This window comes from Seriola aureovittata, chromosome 1 (genome assembly GCF_021018895.1).
Source record: "Seriola aureovittata isolate HTS-2021-v1 ecotype China chromosome 1, ASM2101889v1, whole genome shotgun sequence".
Taxonomy (NCBI): domain Eukaryota; kingdom Metazoa; phylum Chordata; class Actinopteri; order Carangiformes; family Carangidae; genus Seriola; species Seriola aureovittata.
Genome location: NC_079364.1, coordinates 23,410,086 through 23,426,949, shown reverse-complemented (window position 1 = coordinate 23,426,949; position 16,864 = coordinate 23,410,086). Strand labels below are relative to the sequence as shown.

The 16,864-nt window shown below is 39.0% G+C and overlaps 1 long non-coding RNA gene across 1 annotated transcript; it reads right to left on the bottom strand.

The window, feature by feature from the left end:
* Positions 1-11,603: 11,603 nt before the first annotated feature.
* LOC130172164 (uncharacterized) lies at positions 11,604-13,025 on the bottom strand. Its single transcript, XR_008828234.1, has 3 exons — positions 12,911-13,025; positions 11,859-11,962; positions 11,604-11,730 (listed from the first exon to the last, which is right to left on the bottom strand). It is a non-coding gene; the product is annotated as an uncharacterized LOC130172164 (long non-coding RNA).
* Positions 13,026-16,864: the final 3,839 nt, after the last annotated feature.

Genomic DNA, 16,864 nt, shown 5'->3' with positions numbered 1-16,864 from the left:
GGGTTTTCTACTTTCACCCCCCACCCCCCCATCCCCCCACCCCGTTCTCCACTCATGCTGAGAGAAAACCTGCTCCAGCTCCAGTCCAACAGCAAATAAGGTGATTGCTGCCTTTGCATGTACAGGTACAGTGCTTACTGAAATTCAGAGGTAGCACAAGTGCATACAAAGTCAATCAAGAAACTCCAACAGTGGCCAACAAATAGAGAGTCGACTCTGGGCACCAAAAGTCAGGCAAAGATATGTGTGCTGAAGTTGTTGGTACATGTTGTTATTGTGAACACATCTGTTGGCTGTTTGTGGCTAAAAACACAGACTGAACAAACACTCCAGCAGTCATATTCGCTCAAATAAAGCCAGGCAAAAAAAAAAAAAAATTTGTTATCAATGCAGACAGGATGATAGAATATGTAGGAGCAAGAGAAAGAACACCAGTGCTCCCATTTTTCAAAAAGCTACTCCACACTCATGGCAAAACAACACAGCTATGCTCCTACTCCACTCGCTCTTATACCTCAGCTCAGACTACGGTTCAAACACCACAATAGATTTATATTAGCACTTCTGCTACTCCGCATTTGACTTGATTTACTAAAGTATAATAGGGCCAGCTGTGCTCCTTAAATTCTAGTACACAGTAAATGCTTAGTGTGCCCTTTATCCCCTTTTAGTTTTTTTTCCCTTTTGTTTAACACATACGTACCTCAATGTTAGCAATGTACAGCTCTTACATAATTTCACTACTGTTACATGAATAATTTCTGTCCCCTCTATTAAAAGTAACCTCTGTCAAATAGAGAGGAGAGCAGCCTTTCCCTTTCATACTTGCTAGTGGCCCATATTCTATTTGGGATGGGACACCTGAGGTCTGTGGCTATCAGTCAAAGTACTCTAAACTCACAGCTCTGCTCGTTTCATTCTAGCAGTCTAATCATGGACTGATTCACACCAGGGACACCAAGTGAATGCAATTAAGTAGAGACGGTAGTAAAGAAAGCCGGCTCCAGGACCAGGATTGAAGACCACTGTGTAATTGGTTTATTCATGGAAACGTGGGATACTCTATCACAAGTTATCAAAGGTGCGTGTAAATAGCTTGGGCTATGGGCAGTAGTCACTCTGGATGTAAATGTAGTATGTAAACACAAACTAAGAATTCTGCTCACCGTGAGCATCCTTGCATCATTTTTACGATCTGCTTGGTTTGTTCACCGCTTAAGGAGCAAACACTGCCAGCATTTTACGCTGTGTTTTATTTCTCCTGAGGAGGTTCGATAATGTATTTAGTATGCAGAGACAGGCTGGAGCCAAGCATAAAACAGGCAAAGCAAGTGTGATGGTGTTCTACAAATGTGGGCTTTTGAAAGCTGATACTGAGACTGATACTTGTTGGGAAACTGCTAATAATCTTACTGTTTTACGATGCTTGGAAACAGTATTCAGTACACGGGTCTCCATCGAAATCTAGCATGACAGTCTTCATACCAACGATACACTTGCTGATTCTTCAGGTTAGGTGCTGTGAATGTTAATGTTATATATTACACATATGAATGGACAAATATTGCTTCAGGTAAAATTCCAATTTCATCATAATCATTTGTAAAACAACAGACTACAGGTCTGTTTGTCATGGTGTGTACTCTTCTCACACCGATACACTGCACAGCCAGATGGCATCTACTAGTTTGGGATGAAAGGACTTTTATAATAACTTTGGGATTATTATGTGGTTTCTGTAGAATTATTATATGATTGCTGTAACCCCTTTGGCTTTGACATCTGGTCTAACCCTTTAAAACAGATTCTTCCCCTCTCAATCCTTGAGGGAATAAAACATTATTATATAAATTTTAGGTTATTACATCAAAGCTCAACATTTTGGGGAACACACTTATTGGCTTTCTTGCAGAGAGTTAGATGAAAAGATCACAGCCACTATCTTAGCTGGCCATTAAATATGAAACTACAGCCAGGAGATGGTTAGCTTATTTTAGCATAGAGGCTGGAAACAGGGGAAACAGCTACCCTTGTAGCATTTATGCTAAGCTAAGCCCCTGGTTAAAAAAGTAGGCGCTGAAGCTGTTTTTCTCTTTGGTTATTGAAACAACATATAAAATACTAAATCGTGAGCTTTAGAGGTGCTAGGTACAGCTAGGCTAGTTCTCTCCTGTTTCCAGTCTTTGTGCTAAGCTGCTAAGGCGACTGTAGCTTCACATTTAATGGATAGAGAGGAGAGTGGTATTGATCTTCTCATCTATCTGTCTCAGCAAGAGAGTTGAAATGTCAAACTACTCCCTTAACTGTTCATGAGGTGAACAAATAAGAGAATTACGATAAAATTTCACCACTTCATCTGACAAATCTGAGGATAAAACACTGCAGACCACCTGAAATCATTTTAAAATTTGAACATTTTTTTCCTTTCTGAAATACAGTACTGTAATTCCAGTCGTATAGATCTGGTGTAGTGTAAGTGTGGTGGGTTTTCTGTGAGAAGGGTTAAGCGACAGCAGCCTTGTGTAAATGGGTCATACGCATGTGAGTTAATTATTCCAAGTCTAACATGGGGTTTTGTGGGTTGAAGGAGAGAGCACCAGAACAAATGCAGACAAATACACCTCCATCTGTCATTAATCACAGCCGTGGTGTATGAGATGTCACATTTAAATTTTAAATACTAAACTTTATTTGAACTCCCACATTAGGCCAGTAAATAAAATGTGTAAGGATAGATGGGTGAAAATGAAGGAATCAAAAATAAAAGAGCTTGTAAAAATCTCTTTAGGCCCTTGTTTTTATATCACATGTCATTTTCAAAGCCGTACATCCATACAAGGGTGTCTTCTTCAAGGGCAGAAGAGTTGGTTTCTGGTTATCATGTGAAAGTGGGAGAAGAAACAAACAAACAACAAAAAAAAAAAACTATAAAAAAAAGAAAAGCACCTGGATTCATAACAATTTTATTCTCCTCACTGAATGGCAAGCAGCCTTAGTGGGCATGAGATGTTGGCGTAAGGATTTAACAGAGTCAGACAATGACGGTTTCTGCTGGGAGGGCAGACATGCCAAGCTACAATAAAAAAAAAAAAGAATTGAAAAGAATTGAGGTTCTAAGAAGTATATAGCCTCAATCCAATTTTTTTCTAGAATACCAGCTGTGAATATACACAGAATTCCTTGAAGGGCTTTTTTTCTATAGCTTTAAGATAGTGCTGTCATTTCAGACCTTTTGATATCGCTAGTTATAAAACTACGTAAGACGACTAATATTTACAGCAGCAAGATAGAGAATAAGATCACGGATTTGCATTAATATTGTGGTGGGCATTATACCTGACTGTCATGGTGAAGAGGGAGCTGAGACTGAAGGAAAAGCTCCTGATTTACCAGTTCCAAAGCTCACCTAAGATCATGAACTCTGGGTAAAGAAAGAATAGGATTACTGATTGAAGGAGTTGAAATAGAATTTCTTCACATGGTGTCCTGGCTCACCGTAAGGGACAAGATGTGAAACTTGTATGTCCACAGTGAGGTCAGAGTTGTACCACTGCTACTTTGCATCTAAAGAAACCATTTGAGGTGGTACGGGCGTTTGATTTGCACGCCTCCTGCACTCTTTCCCTGTGGAGGTGTTCTGGGTTTGTCCACTTGGGAAGGTCTTGGGGACCCCAGGAGGGGCTGGAAGACATGGCTGGGAAAAAAACACATCTGGGCTGCCAGATCAAGGTACGCAGAGGAAAATGTATGGAGCTTTTAAACACATTTTGTTATGGTGCATGCTTGCATGATAGGAAATATATCCCCCTGGTTCTGAAGCTGGTCTTACTTTAGTTCATGAGTGCAATGTGTCTTGAATCAAGATAATTCACAATTAATAAAAACAGACACACGTATTGCAGTTTTGCTTTGACTCTCCTGTAATAAGAAAATGGTACATATGCCATTGACCTTGAGTCATCATCATGTTGGGAGTACATCCATCCATGCATAAGGGGCTAAAGCCCATCCATGAAGATGAAAGGGTGGGAGTAAATACTTGGACAGGCATTGCAAGAACAAGTGGTTTAATTTTATTTATTTATTTTTGTATTTTTATGCTAATATTATTGGCATACTGTAACAGCACAAAAACAGAAATAACACACATTTTTTGGTGCTGCTGGATATAATAGATAAGAGAGATTTTTCCTCATCAGAAATAGATGCCACTAAAAAAAAGAAAAAGAAAAAAAAAGGTCCAAAAAAAAAAAAAAAATTCAAACATTAAACACATGCACTCACTAGCAGTGTGCATGAGTTAACAAATTTGCAAAGACTTCCTACATATTTAACAGGTGAACAGTGCACCTGACCTTATTTCATGTATGGTACTTATTCTGTTGAAACTTGGCCACTGACGCTGGCACTGATCCAAGTTTTGGCTCCTTCAAACTGAAATAAAACGACTAAATCCCCCCTCCCCGTGCTAACTGAACCTGGCAAGGCAGTCCATCAAAATACCATGATTTGCCAAATGAACGAGTGACAGCTACATGCCCTTTCTACGAACATGAACATGTGCTCTTTCAGTGCGCTGCACTTTCAACTAGCAGTTACGCTCACTGATCAGTATTCTGTGAGACATCGCTTTGTGAAATTGTGCCAAAGTTCTAGCAATACATGTGTGTCTCTAAAGAAGACACAAAGAAAAGGTCAGCTGGTTGTGGTTTGTTATTGAAAATAAACATCAAAGACATGTAAGTGCAGTGGGTACAGCAGGTAGTGGAGCTGCACCTAGAGAGGTGGACCCCTGTAGTCGTACACAGTATATGCAGTATATGATATGTAGGGTCTTGAGTTGAGGATCCCTCAATACTAAACTAAACATCAAAAGAAAAACCTTCATAATCAATGTCCATTAAGTCAAAGGTCCAAGAGGAAAGCTCATGCAATACCAAAAAATTAATGAATAAATAAAATAAATAAGTGAAATTATCTTTTGTGCCAAACCATGACACAAAATCTTAAGATGCACTCAGCTTTATAAAAGCAGATACAACCCTAATACTTAATGATACTGAATGCATAGAAAAAGTATGACTGAGTCTGATACCTATGTACTGATGGCCATGAAATGTTCTGGGGATCAATTCACAAAATTACAGCTAAAATATTCTTCCCCCAAATCCTAATCAATAAAGACCCAACTCTATTCATGATTCAGTGTTTTCTGACACCTAAATCCTGTGGACACAATCGCGTTGGTTCAATTTACTCCCTTTATCCATTTCTGCATGTTTGGTTTACAATGTAGTAAAAGCATTTTCTTGTAATGTCATTAAACTTTAATCATCGCTTATCTGTGTCACATCATGTCGGGACATAAGATAACATTAATTCAGGTCGATATCTTCCATCTTGGGTTCATTTTCAAACTTTGTCGATGTATATTGCAGGGAGCAAATCTGAGGAGGGCGTGCAGAGCCACAGAAAAAGGATACCCCAGAGCTGCAGTGAAAATCAAAGGAGCTGCTGCTTCTTGTAAAACAGAATTACTTCAGCATGTCGCAATGTGTCTACTGTAAAATACTGTTTAAAATTTGGATCAGCTCTCTACCACAGGGTGACTACATAGATTGTTTTTCAGTGCATGAGCTGTTTGTTGTGGTCATGCACATAATGATTGTTCTCTCTCAGCAGCAAAGGCATGACATTGTTCCACCGCCACAAAAACCTCTGGGGTGGGAGGTTGGGTGCACAGAGTGTCTGACACTGGAGACTGAGGTTTGCGTTCCATCGTCTATAACAATAAGTATTGTTTTCTTTAGACCATGAAGGTGATCTCTCTATTACTTTAGTTTTAGTTGCCTAAAATTTACCACATCTTAAACATAGAGGTCACAGAGAGCAGTCATATGACTCCCTTTTGGAACAATTGTTTAGGTTGTTGTGAAGGACACTTACACACAGCCAAATGTGAGGGTATGAGGACGTTTTGAATAGCACAGTCTACGACTGAGCAAAATTCCAAATTCATCTCTAATATAACATTGGCCTGCAGGGGGTGCACTCGGACCCAACCCAATATCTTCAGTATAATAGCCGACACTGCCAGTCCATTTTAGGCTCCACAAATAAGATCTGGCTCAATGCAATTATTAAAAGATAATAGAAAAAGGAATCACAACTCCCGTAGTAACATGTTGATTAATATTTGCTGTATTTATTATTTATATTTGTTTGTTTAACACAATAGCGTGGTTTCCAGCAGCTCCTTCACCTGATAGCTCAATATTGTGTGAATAAAGCACCCAGAGCAGTATCTTTTCTCTCCTCTGTGTCCCTATACAGAATATTGAATATGAACAAGGTATGGAGTCTATTTGTGTCCCAATCTGCTCCGAGTTTATACATTTCATAAATAATGATCAATCACCAAGTGCACTGAAGAGCAAATAAGTAACGACGTCCCTGGTTGGCCAATGAAAACTGCAGCTATTGTTTGACTCTGCGGTTGCATATTTGATTTTTCTCCTAAATTCTATTTAGAATTTCATTACCTTTAATCAGGATGAAGTGATATCATGCTAGATTCTATTTGCCTCTCAAAACAACTTCTTCAGAGGCGCTGAAGTAAATCACTGGCCCAAACTTGGGAAAAACAAAAGACAATGCATAGGCAGAGGCTTATTTTAGCAACTGAAACGTGTGCTTTGTCAGACTCATTCAGTTGTGCTGGGCTAGACCATCCCTAATTAAAGTGTTCTGCTCTACAGAGTCCCAGACTGGTCCTGAGCATGCAGAAGCTGTCTTATTCTTTCCATCCATCACATCTACTGTAATTACTTTTGTTTACAGTGGAGGAAACGGCAGCTGTCTGATTAGAAGTTATTGAGGAGATAACTCATAGGTAATTTAGAAATGGCGCTCTGCTTCTCTCCTGGATGCAGATGAATCATTTCCTGTGTGAAGTGTGGGGACGATGTCGAGACGCTCATGGAGAACGACCCTGACAAATTGCCACAGGGCTGTCAAATCTCCAAACCATCTTCTTCTAAAGCCGTACAGTGTTGTTTTCTTCCGATGGTGATGATGGTTTCGTTTTTCCTGAGGCAGAAATAAAAAGTTTGCAAAAGAGTGTAATTAGTTGCGCCTGTTTCTTTCAATTTTTTTTCTCATAAAGTGAAGGTATATTTATCATTATATTGTTTTGAAGGGCAATCTCAGTTCCTAAGCTTGGTGAAATGTTGATAGATTATAAGAAATTTTAAATTGTGGATTGAGTGCACATCAGCAAACTGAGAACTGACTAGCAGAAGCAAAGTTTCATGATTGGTTCTCAGTGTTTTAATATGCAATGTTTTACAGTATGTACCAAATGACACAGGATTATTGTCAGAAAAACAAACCTTTTTGTGTGAAATAGATACTGAGATGTCCATTAGTCATATAGAAAATGAATGTGCAATATCAACATGGCAAATCGATACTGGAATATCCCCTTCCAATATGGGAAATGGATACTGCAACAATGATATGGTACTTTTTTTTGGATTTTTTGAGACCCACTGTATATTTTGGAAATACTCTGGATATTGCCACCAGAGTTACATGCCTTTTTTTGTTATCAACGTTTTGCATATTTTACATTATGAGTATAATTTCTATACATTCAGTTAAATTGCATCAAGTTATCCCCCATAAACCCATTGATATTGTGGCTACAATAAACCAGTCAGTTACTATATTTAACAGACAGATACTGACTGTAATATCTGTCATGATGTAGGACACAGATTCTCATGGCCATGACCCAGACATTCTCCACTCTCTCCAGAAGTCTCATGTCATATGGGCATTGGTCTGCTCATCCCCATGTACAATAAATTTTCAACTGCTGCAGCTACCAGCATAGAAAGTTTTGTAATTGTGTTGTAATTTTAAGGCAAATCAAAGGCCTAAAGTTAGTAATTTACATCAGAATACCCTATTTTTTTAACACTTACATTTTGCTAATTAGCAATGGTATCACTGGATACCAATATTATTTATATGTACATGTTAATTAAACAAATACAGTGTCATTTAATCTGGTATCATCTATCTTTCCAGAGTTTCTTTCACTGATCTCCTCTGCATTACTGCAAGTTGGTATCTCCTTTAGAAGGGGAGAGTAAAATCTGAGCTTATTACAGATGGACAGAAGAAGTATCCAACAAGCTGAAACCAAGTAGGCTACTCGCGGCATATTAGCACCCAAGTTTGTTATAGAGACATTTTAGCAACTAGTAAAATGATCTCCAATTCATCGGTCTCCAACAATTTGCAAGAAAAAAAATCTGGTTTCATAATGTTAACCTGTCTGCCAGCCTTTTGGAGCTGGGGTGTGGTAACTAGCAGTAAATTTATTAGCACTGTTTTACTATGAACATGCTGCTGCTGCTGCTGCTGCTGGAGACAGGGTCGATGAGAGTGGGATTTGCGGTTTGTACAACAAGAGCAAAGACCTAAAAGGTGCTTAAGAGCTTTGTAGAACTGCAATGTTGGGAGGCATTTCTGTTTAAAAAAAAAAAAAGAGTTAATTGATTGAAATTAGATACCAGTGGATACAGACATTGAAATCAGATCTTTATGGTCAGCTCCTGTTGTCCTTGAGAGCTGAGTGGATTCAGTCAATTAATGGCTGTAATTGGACTGTTTGGAATATCAGCACAGCTAGCGTTACTTTGACAGTGATATAATTTGACATGTTAATCAATCATCAACGTAGCTAGAGAACACAGTAATATGTTAACAAGGCATATAGATAGTACACTGTATGCAGACAAATGTGTGGTACACAAGGCATTATGTACTGTATTATCATAATGCATTTGCACTTTGTTTATTGATTTATTTTTGCTCTTTTATCTTTACAGCCGCTGTGCCAGGGGTGTTTTGTTCAGCAATGAAGCCAGAAAATAAACGGAAATGTCAAAAAATACACAGCATCTGATAAACTATTGTGTGGAGTACATGTCATGACTACCTTCAGTTGTTTGTACTGCCTCACTTTAGTCCTTGCTTGCACCATTAATTCGTTATTCAGTGCCTCTTCATGTGTAAATATTATAGCTCAAAAGCAGTTTCAGTGAACTTGCTGTTTATACAGCAGATCCCCTCCCTTGCCAAAGTGTTAGATTAATTACTTTACTTTAATGGGCCCCACTACTGGGTACTAGTAATTAAAAGATAATGATTGGTCCCTTTGAATGTTACAAATAAAGATGCACGAATTCATTTGTGTTATTCAGGTTGTTCAATAAAAGATTAGGCCGTGCTGTGCTGGGGGTGGGGTTAGTAGTGGGGGTGTTGGGGCTACTTGCTATTTCTGCCAAATTATCCATGCTTTCCCGTGGTGTGTCTCTGCTCTCAGCAATCCATATCAGATAAACTTTGGATTACCATACTGGATAAGAACAATGAATAAACACAGCTGCTCAGTGACATTCATCTCCATGACCCCCTCCTCTATGACTAGCAGGAGGAAAATAAAAGTGAGGTCATTTAAGTTTTATATTGAGGACTGTATCTCTTTTTTTCCTACTTTTTATTTGGTGTTGACAGCTGTGTTTGCCAATGAAAATATTTCAGTCCTTCTCCACGAGGGACTGGTGAAACTCCTCATGACCCCCCTTTGCATGTCTTTAAATATTGACCTGCTGCAAATTGCAGTGAAGCTTCTACCGACAAAATGCAACAGTGAGGACTCAGTCATGGTGTGTTTGGTTCACATTTGATTAATTCTTGATAAATGAATGCTGACAGATAGAGCCACATGAGCCACTGCCATGCTAAACACAAAGATCGTCATTAGAAAGGCTTTCTTTATCTACAAATGTGAAATTATCTTGTAATAACCAAATGATAACAGAGATGTGCTCAAAAGGTTGGCAAGAAAGAAAATTATTAAGAATTTTAAACTGTAGGTTTCTCTTTACCTTCTACAGTACTTTCTTCTACTGATACCATACAAGCATTTTGGAAATTTAGTAAGAAGTGGCTGCATTTCTCAAGGGATCCTTTATTTTGAAAGATGCAGTTCCTGTTTTTAGCACAGCTGGAGGAGAAACTCTATGACCAGTGGCTATATGGAAAACAAACAATCCTGTTTAAGAATGCAACTTGTGTTGCGTCATCACTCATACAGCATGGCCTTCGTTCCTTTTACGAACCAGTTAGTATGATGAGCTCAATTTTGTATGACACTATCAATTTTTCTCTGGCAATCAGATGTCTATTGTCCAGCTTCCAGGCTCATATGCTAATAACAGGGGCTAAATGTAGAGGGTAGACCTATTTGTTTTTTTCCCCTCTGCACATGTACAGGAAAACATCAAATCACAAAATGAATTGCGCTGTTATTGTGATGTGCAGATGTGTCATCGCGGGGTAGGAAATGCTCATGTTTCTAAATAAGTGGGATGGATGAAAAGACAGCAGTAGGAGCTCTGTGTGTGTGTGTGTGTGTGTGTGGGGGGGGGGGGATGACACAGAGAGAAATAATAACAACATGTGGTCTCACTGGCAGAAATCGCAAAATCTCTGCAAATCCAACTACAGTATCAGCAGAGCTGGATAGCACCGTGCTGTTTAAAACAATTAGGGGTTAAAATAAAAAGATACTCTGACTTACAGCCATAGTACAATGAAAAAAGGACCGGAGTGCTTCAGTCTGGTCCGCTGCTCTAGCTGAGCACCAATGATGAGACCAAGAGTTAGGGTCAAGCTAACCTGTCTTACACAAAGCTATGCTCATGGCATAAGCAGCAAAAACACATACTTTGATTATACCTCCTCTCTTGAGCTAGGACAAGAGGCTGATTTTGTTATTGATGTCAGCTAAAGCTCAGCAGCAAAGCAGTGTTTTTCTATATCATGTGAGCAGTGCAACACATTAGCCTCTGCTGTGGTGAATGAGCAAAAAGAAACTCATGTGACAAAGGCTGTGATCTCAGATTAAAGAAAATACCTGCAAAATATTTTCAACTGTCGCACACTCACTAGCCAGACACCTTCGCTTTAGTTTACATTAAGCCTGAATAAACCCTCAGAAGTACTTTGAGGAATTAATGCTACAGCTCTTCTTTTGTCATTCACAATCATCATAGTGAACTTATGGATCATACAGTCAGCAGTCAGGAGTTATTCCCTTTGTTTCCTCGTGTCTGTTACTGTGTGTAGGTATCCCTGCGCCCTCTTCCCCATTGTGTCTCCTTGTCTGCCCACGCCACTTCAGCCTGCCAGCCGGCTTCCTCGCTCGTGTGCCTGCCAGCCCTCTGCCTCATCCTGCCTCCCATCTCCACCACTGAAACCATTCCCCCATAATCCTACAATAAACCCACTTTTCTCTAAAACTATGTTGTCCTTGTCAGCGTTTGGGTCCAGAAACAAACAAGCCCTAACATTTACTCCTAATTGACATGCATGTTTACTGTATTAGATTTTACATGTCAGGAAGTGCATCCCCTTAGGGAAATCACATTTCATCAGTACTCCACGTGTGATGCTCAATACTTTAAATGACATAAGCAGGAAACATGTTTTCTTGCCCACAAAATTCATTTATTACTCCCACTGCGGCAAACCACTGACAGATGGCCAAATATGGCAATTGTGATCAGGGCAGATCATGTGACCTGCAGCTTCTTGGTAATTGACTGGGGGATTTTGAATGGAGTAGGAAGGATTGCTCACATCTGACGAGGCCTGATCCATGAAAAAAAAACAAAAAACATATACAAACAAACAAACAAACAAACAAAAAAATCAAGTAATTAACACCTGGCAATTTAATGCATATAACAGGCAACATGTTATGACATCTCAGCACTCACACACTTGCAGTTGCATCTCAGCGGGAGAAGAGGCATGAGGCAAAGTAAAGCACTGCTGCGTTCAATCCTTCCTGCTGCTTGTTATCACTGGACACACTGCGGGCCTGAAAGAAATGATTCTCAGCCATATGACAGCCTCCAACTCTGTGATGTATAAATATGTTCATGAATCTTAATATTTTTCCACCAATAGATCTAGCCAAATGATATTATTATTTATTTAAACTTCCACGGAAATGTTGTGCTTACAGCCAAATGCATGGAAGATGTCCATTTTTTTTTTTTTTTAATGAGCCGTCTGACATTAAAGGGAACTTCTATCCTTGGATACTCTTGCAGGATTATATCATTGGTCTGTGATGTTCCTTGTGTTCCATATGTTTGTGACAAATTAATGCTGTTCAGTGGAACTTGTGAGTTTCATGATTTAGTGCCACTGAAGGTTGAGTAGAAAGTAAACCTAGTATTCATGTGTTTCAAGTGTCGTCATAGTCAGATGTAACATTCCTGTTAGCTTTTACACAATGTGCACCTCTTTTGATTTTAAATATGAACATGGAAAAAGCAGCAAAAAATTTTTTTTGCATGAAGATAAACATGTTGAAAGACATGCATGCACAGAAGGACACGAGGCCTGTATCATAAGGGTAGATCTTAATTTGAATTCATTTGACCTATTTAAACAGGTGTTTCCTGTTGGCCAATCAGAGGAAAAGGGTGTGGTAACCAATCAGTGGGCAGGGTCAATTGTCCTTTCACCTTTTATGCAAATATGAGTTACAGAAATCCCATGAAACGATAGCGAACTAAAAAGCTTATGTGTAAGTTTTATATACCTTTAGCTAGCTAAGAGCTAGCTAAGAGTCCTTACAAAGTTTGAAGGGGACATTACCCGATGCGGTAAAACTAAGTTTCACCTGGTGCGGCCTGTATGGCGGTAACTAAGCCTAAACTAAGGTGAGCAGCTACTGCAAACAACGTTAGCAGATGACCAAACGTTAGCAAGTTAGCTCAAATAGTGGATCATTAAACAGCCGATGATAACGTCTTACCGTCTTGTTTGTTCTGGCGGCTGGGAAAAGTGATTGGAACTGTTCATCCGGAGAGGGACGTGGTCTCGTTTTTCTCTGTAAGAAATCCTAAGGACCCTGGTGAGTGTTACTGCTGTCTGACACACTCACTGCCCCGCTGTGAATGTAACACTGTCAGTGGTAAACACCTTTGCAAGACATAAAAGATATTTTAACAGGTGCCATACAGTGTAAAATAATAATAAACACAACATTTCTTCTTCTTCTTTTTAAATAAATATTATTTACATATTAGAAACAAATATTATTAGCTATATTCTCTCTGGAACATCTTCATCGTTTTTTTTTAAACTGCTTTTATTCATATAGCCTATTTTATTATACCTTTCAGTTTAGAGTGTATTCAAATCAGAGGTCCTAAAAGGATTTTATATTATTTTCTGCTCATTGTTTTGTACTCAGGAAAGGACTGGCAGAAGTGAGATCCTTCTCCATAAGATCTGCTCAAGGTTTGTGCAAGTCTTGTATGGTGGGCTGTTTTTATTAGATCTTTCAGAGGATGTTGTGTATCAGACAGTGATGGGTTCCCTGGCACTGTTGTGTTTATTTTGAAGTGCAAGCAACATCTTGGTTATAATACAATAATATTGCATTTTTGAAAGATACCATATTCAGCCTGACAGACAGTAGAATGACACAGAGAAAGGACATTATCATTTGTACTTTTAGTTTAAAACACTGTGTGATGAAAACACAGTAGGAAAGCAGTTTTGAAAACACTGAGCGGAGAACTGCAGGCACTGGTACGGGTAATTGCTGATAGCGTTCCCAAGTGTCTCCATAAATGCCTTTTGGTTTCAAAACCAGGCAAACTAACAGGAGCTTTCCATTAACAGCAACTGCCAAATCAACATCTTGAGATAATTATGGACATGTTTCCAAGAGCAAATTCTGTAATGGTGGCTAGACAGTGTGTCGATAATTACATAGTGGATAATGGACAGAGGGTAGTAGCACATTGCAGGAGGTGCTGGACCCAATGGGCCGTGATAATTAACCAAAATCTTAATGACACTGGGCAAAATGATTCCCCCCCTGACTCATATATGATAAATATTTAATGTTTCATTTCAATAATGATGGGAAAGCAAAATGCCAAGCCGTTAACTGTCAAACTTTTGCTGCTGTTGTCTTGTAATTATAGGAAGCTCTGACTGTCTTAACAATTTCCCAGTGCAGCCTCTGCCAGCATTTAGCACATTCATGAAGGAGTGCTGACAGGGAAGGGAATTGTGTGTAGAACAGAGTTGGACTGCACATTGAAGAGTTTAACATTAATTTGCTACTTGGCATCCACTGTGTGTGAATGTTTATCCTTTTGACAATTAAAGAGTTAGGAATCATAAACCTACTTAAAAAGAAGACAATCCTTTGTGTACATATATTTCCGGGACAGTTGTCATCTGCAAGTAAAAGCCAAAGTTTGTGTTTTTTTCCCCATAGAAAGAAAACACAAGAACAATATTTTACCAAAATCCCAACTGAATTGACTTTTTTGTTACAGTTGTGGCAAGAAGGACAAATGAGTGGGCATCTTGTAGAAATGACAAAGTGAACCAGAGTGTTCTTACACAAACATATTAGTCAAGTTGTTTTGACGACCTCTCCTCCATAAGCTTGCTCTACACAGCTGAGAAATCCCAGTTCAATTTACTTCCTGGTTGCTTTAACCCACATATACACCAGAGGGAGCGGTGATCAATACACTGTACTTGGCCATCATTATCAAGACTTATATCCCCTTCAGCTCAGGGTCCATTAAATCAGGGGACCCCATACTTCCCGCCCAGTGTCTCACCAAGACTCTTGAATCACATTAAGGTCTGATTTATGTGTCTTTAATGACAAGTCTCCCTTAATTAGCTGATGCTGCAAAAATGCAGCCACTGCTGAAAAGGATGACCATCTAAAACTCAGGGAGATGTTTCCTTCAGGCCACTCTCAGCTTGTCATTCATATCAAGGTATGGCTCAGATTGCAAGAACAGCTTCCTCTTTTGACGGTGGCCATACCTCACATTTTGAGAGATGCCAGAGGCAACGAAAAGCCACACGTAACTGGTCTCTTGAATGGATGCAAGGGAAACAGGCATCCATTTCGGCTACCAGTTCCGTGTGGTTTTTGGTCTGCGGCAATGTGTGTAACTTCTCTTTCCTGAAGTATTTGCTGTCAAACAGTGGACTCTGATGACATCCCCTTCTCTTGTTTTGTTCACAATCCATTGGTTCCAGCCTGAGAGGCTCTCTATATCATTAGCAAAAAAATAATTTGGTTAGTTTAATGGAGTGACTTAGACTAACAAGTTGTTGCAACAAGAGTACCCTGAAGTGACTTGAGATGTATTACCACAGTAGTAGTGGCTGCTCATTAGCTCCTTGCAGTGTTATTGCAGTTAGGCTCATAAGAAACCTGCATAATATCCATGCACGGCTGTAAAAGAGAGACGGCTGATAAATTGCATAATAACCAGATTAGCAATATGTCACACTAAGCCCCTGGCAAACGGCGAGGGAATTGGGAAGATTCTACCCTCCCTGTGAGATGAGAAAGATATAAATAGAAACCTTGAAGCACAATTTGTCAAGTTACATGAGCAGAAATGCATTCCCCCTTTCCACCCCACCCTAAATATGTAACGGCCCTTTGAAGCAGATTTCATTTCAAGTCATTATGAAGATGGTGATGCATTTGTGAAAGCATTGACAAATATCTAGTTTAAAGGTCACATTCATTTGAAAACCTTTAGTTTGTGATCTTTATTTCATAGTGTGTGACAGCAAACTTCGAGCAGGGCATTAGAGTCTTAAATGACAAAGCAAACTCTGGCCATTCCAGTGTGATAATGTATTCTATTAGGCAAAATTATATCTGCCTGTTTTAAATGATCATTTTGGCTCTTTCAAAGCTCGAAGTGAAATTGGATCTTACACTTTTGTCAAGGTCGATGGCCTGGCTGAGCACTGGCTGGTCACTAATAAAGTTGCAGTACTCGTAAAATGTGATAAAAGGCACCCAAAACAGATGATATTACGTTGTAATGAGACCTATTTGTGTTTGATTTATATCTATACAAACAGTACATGAATAAAAGATCTTTGCAAAAGGCACATTTCAATATTTTTTAGGAACTCCATCCCTTGAAACATAATAAAAGTGGTGGGGGCATTGACTTCAAGAAGAGGCACAGAGAGAGCCTTTAGTTTGCTGGATGAAAATGTATAAAATGAATCCCAATTTACTCACATGGCAATGTGTTATAGACATGTTGATCACAACAACTACCCCAATACAGTGACACATTTTTTTTCAGCAGAGTTAGCTCTCCTTAATGAGTGCGATTGTGATGAAAAGGACATGATTCTGAATGCTTTTGAAGCCTCTTTGAGCTTAATTTACTAAGCGTTTTGATCCTTGTATTGTGCACCTGGAGACATGAATTATTTATCAAGCAGGCACACTGGCCTGGAAGTTCACTTTAATTGTCATCAATTCTCTGCCTCTAATAAACTATTGCAGATTTGCACAGGTATATTAAAGCTAATGTGGTTTGGTGTAGTGGCAAAGAGAAAATTTAATTAACCTGTATTCTATTGAAATATCAGTGACAGCAAACAAAAAGTAAGGCCACCACATAATAGTATGTGGGGAAGCTTTTTTAGAAAGAGTAAGACAATATTATTGTAAGACAACACTATTGACTATTTTATAACACCAAAGAAAGACTGGAAGGAGAGTAATGGCTGCTTGGTGACTAAACTTACAGTCAAATTTGGCATTTGCTGAGCTGCTAACACATTAGCAGTAATCTTTTTTTTTAATATGTTGACCGTGGCAAGTAGAACTTTATTTTGTTTTTAATTTTAGCCGTAGTGGCATGGTTCTACTGTATACTCTATCCACCTGTTGAGTGGGTTG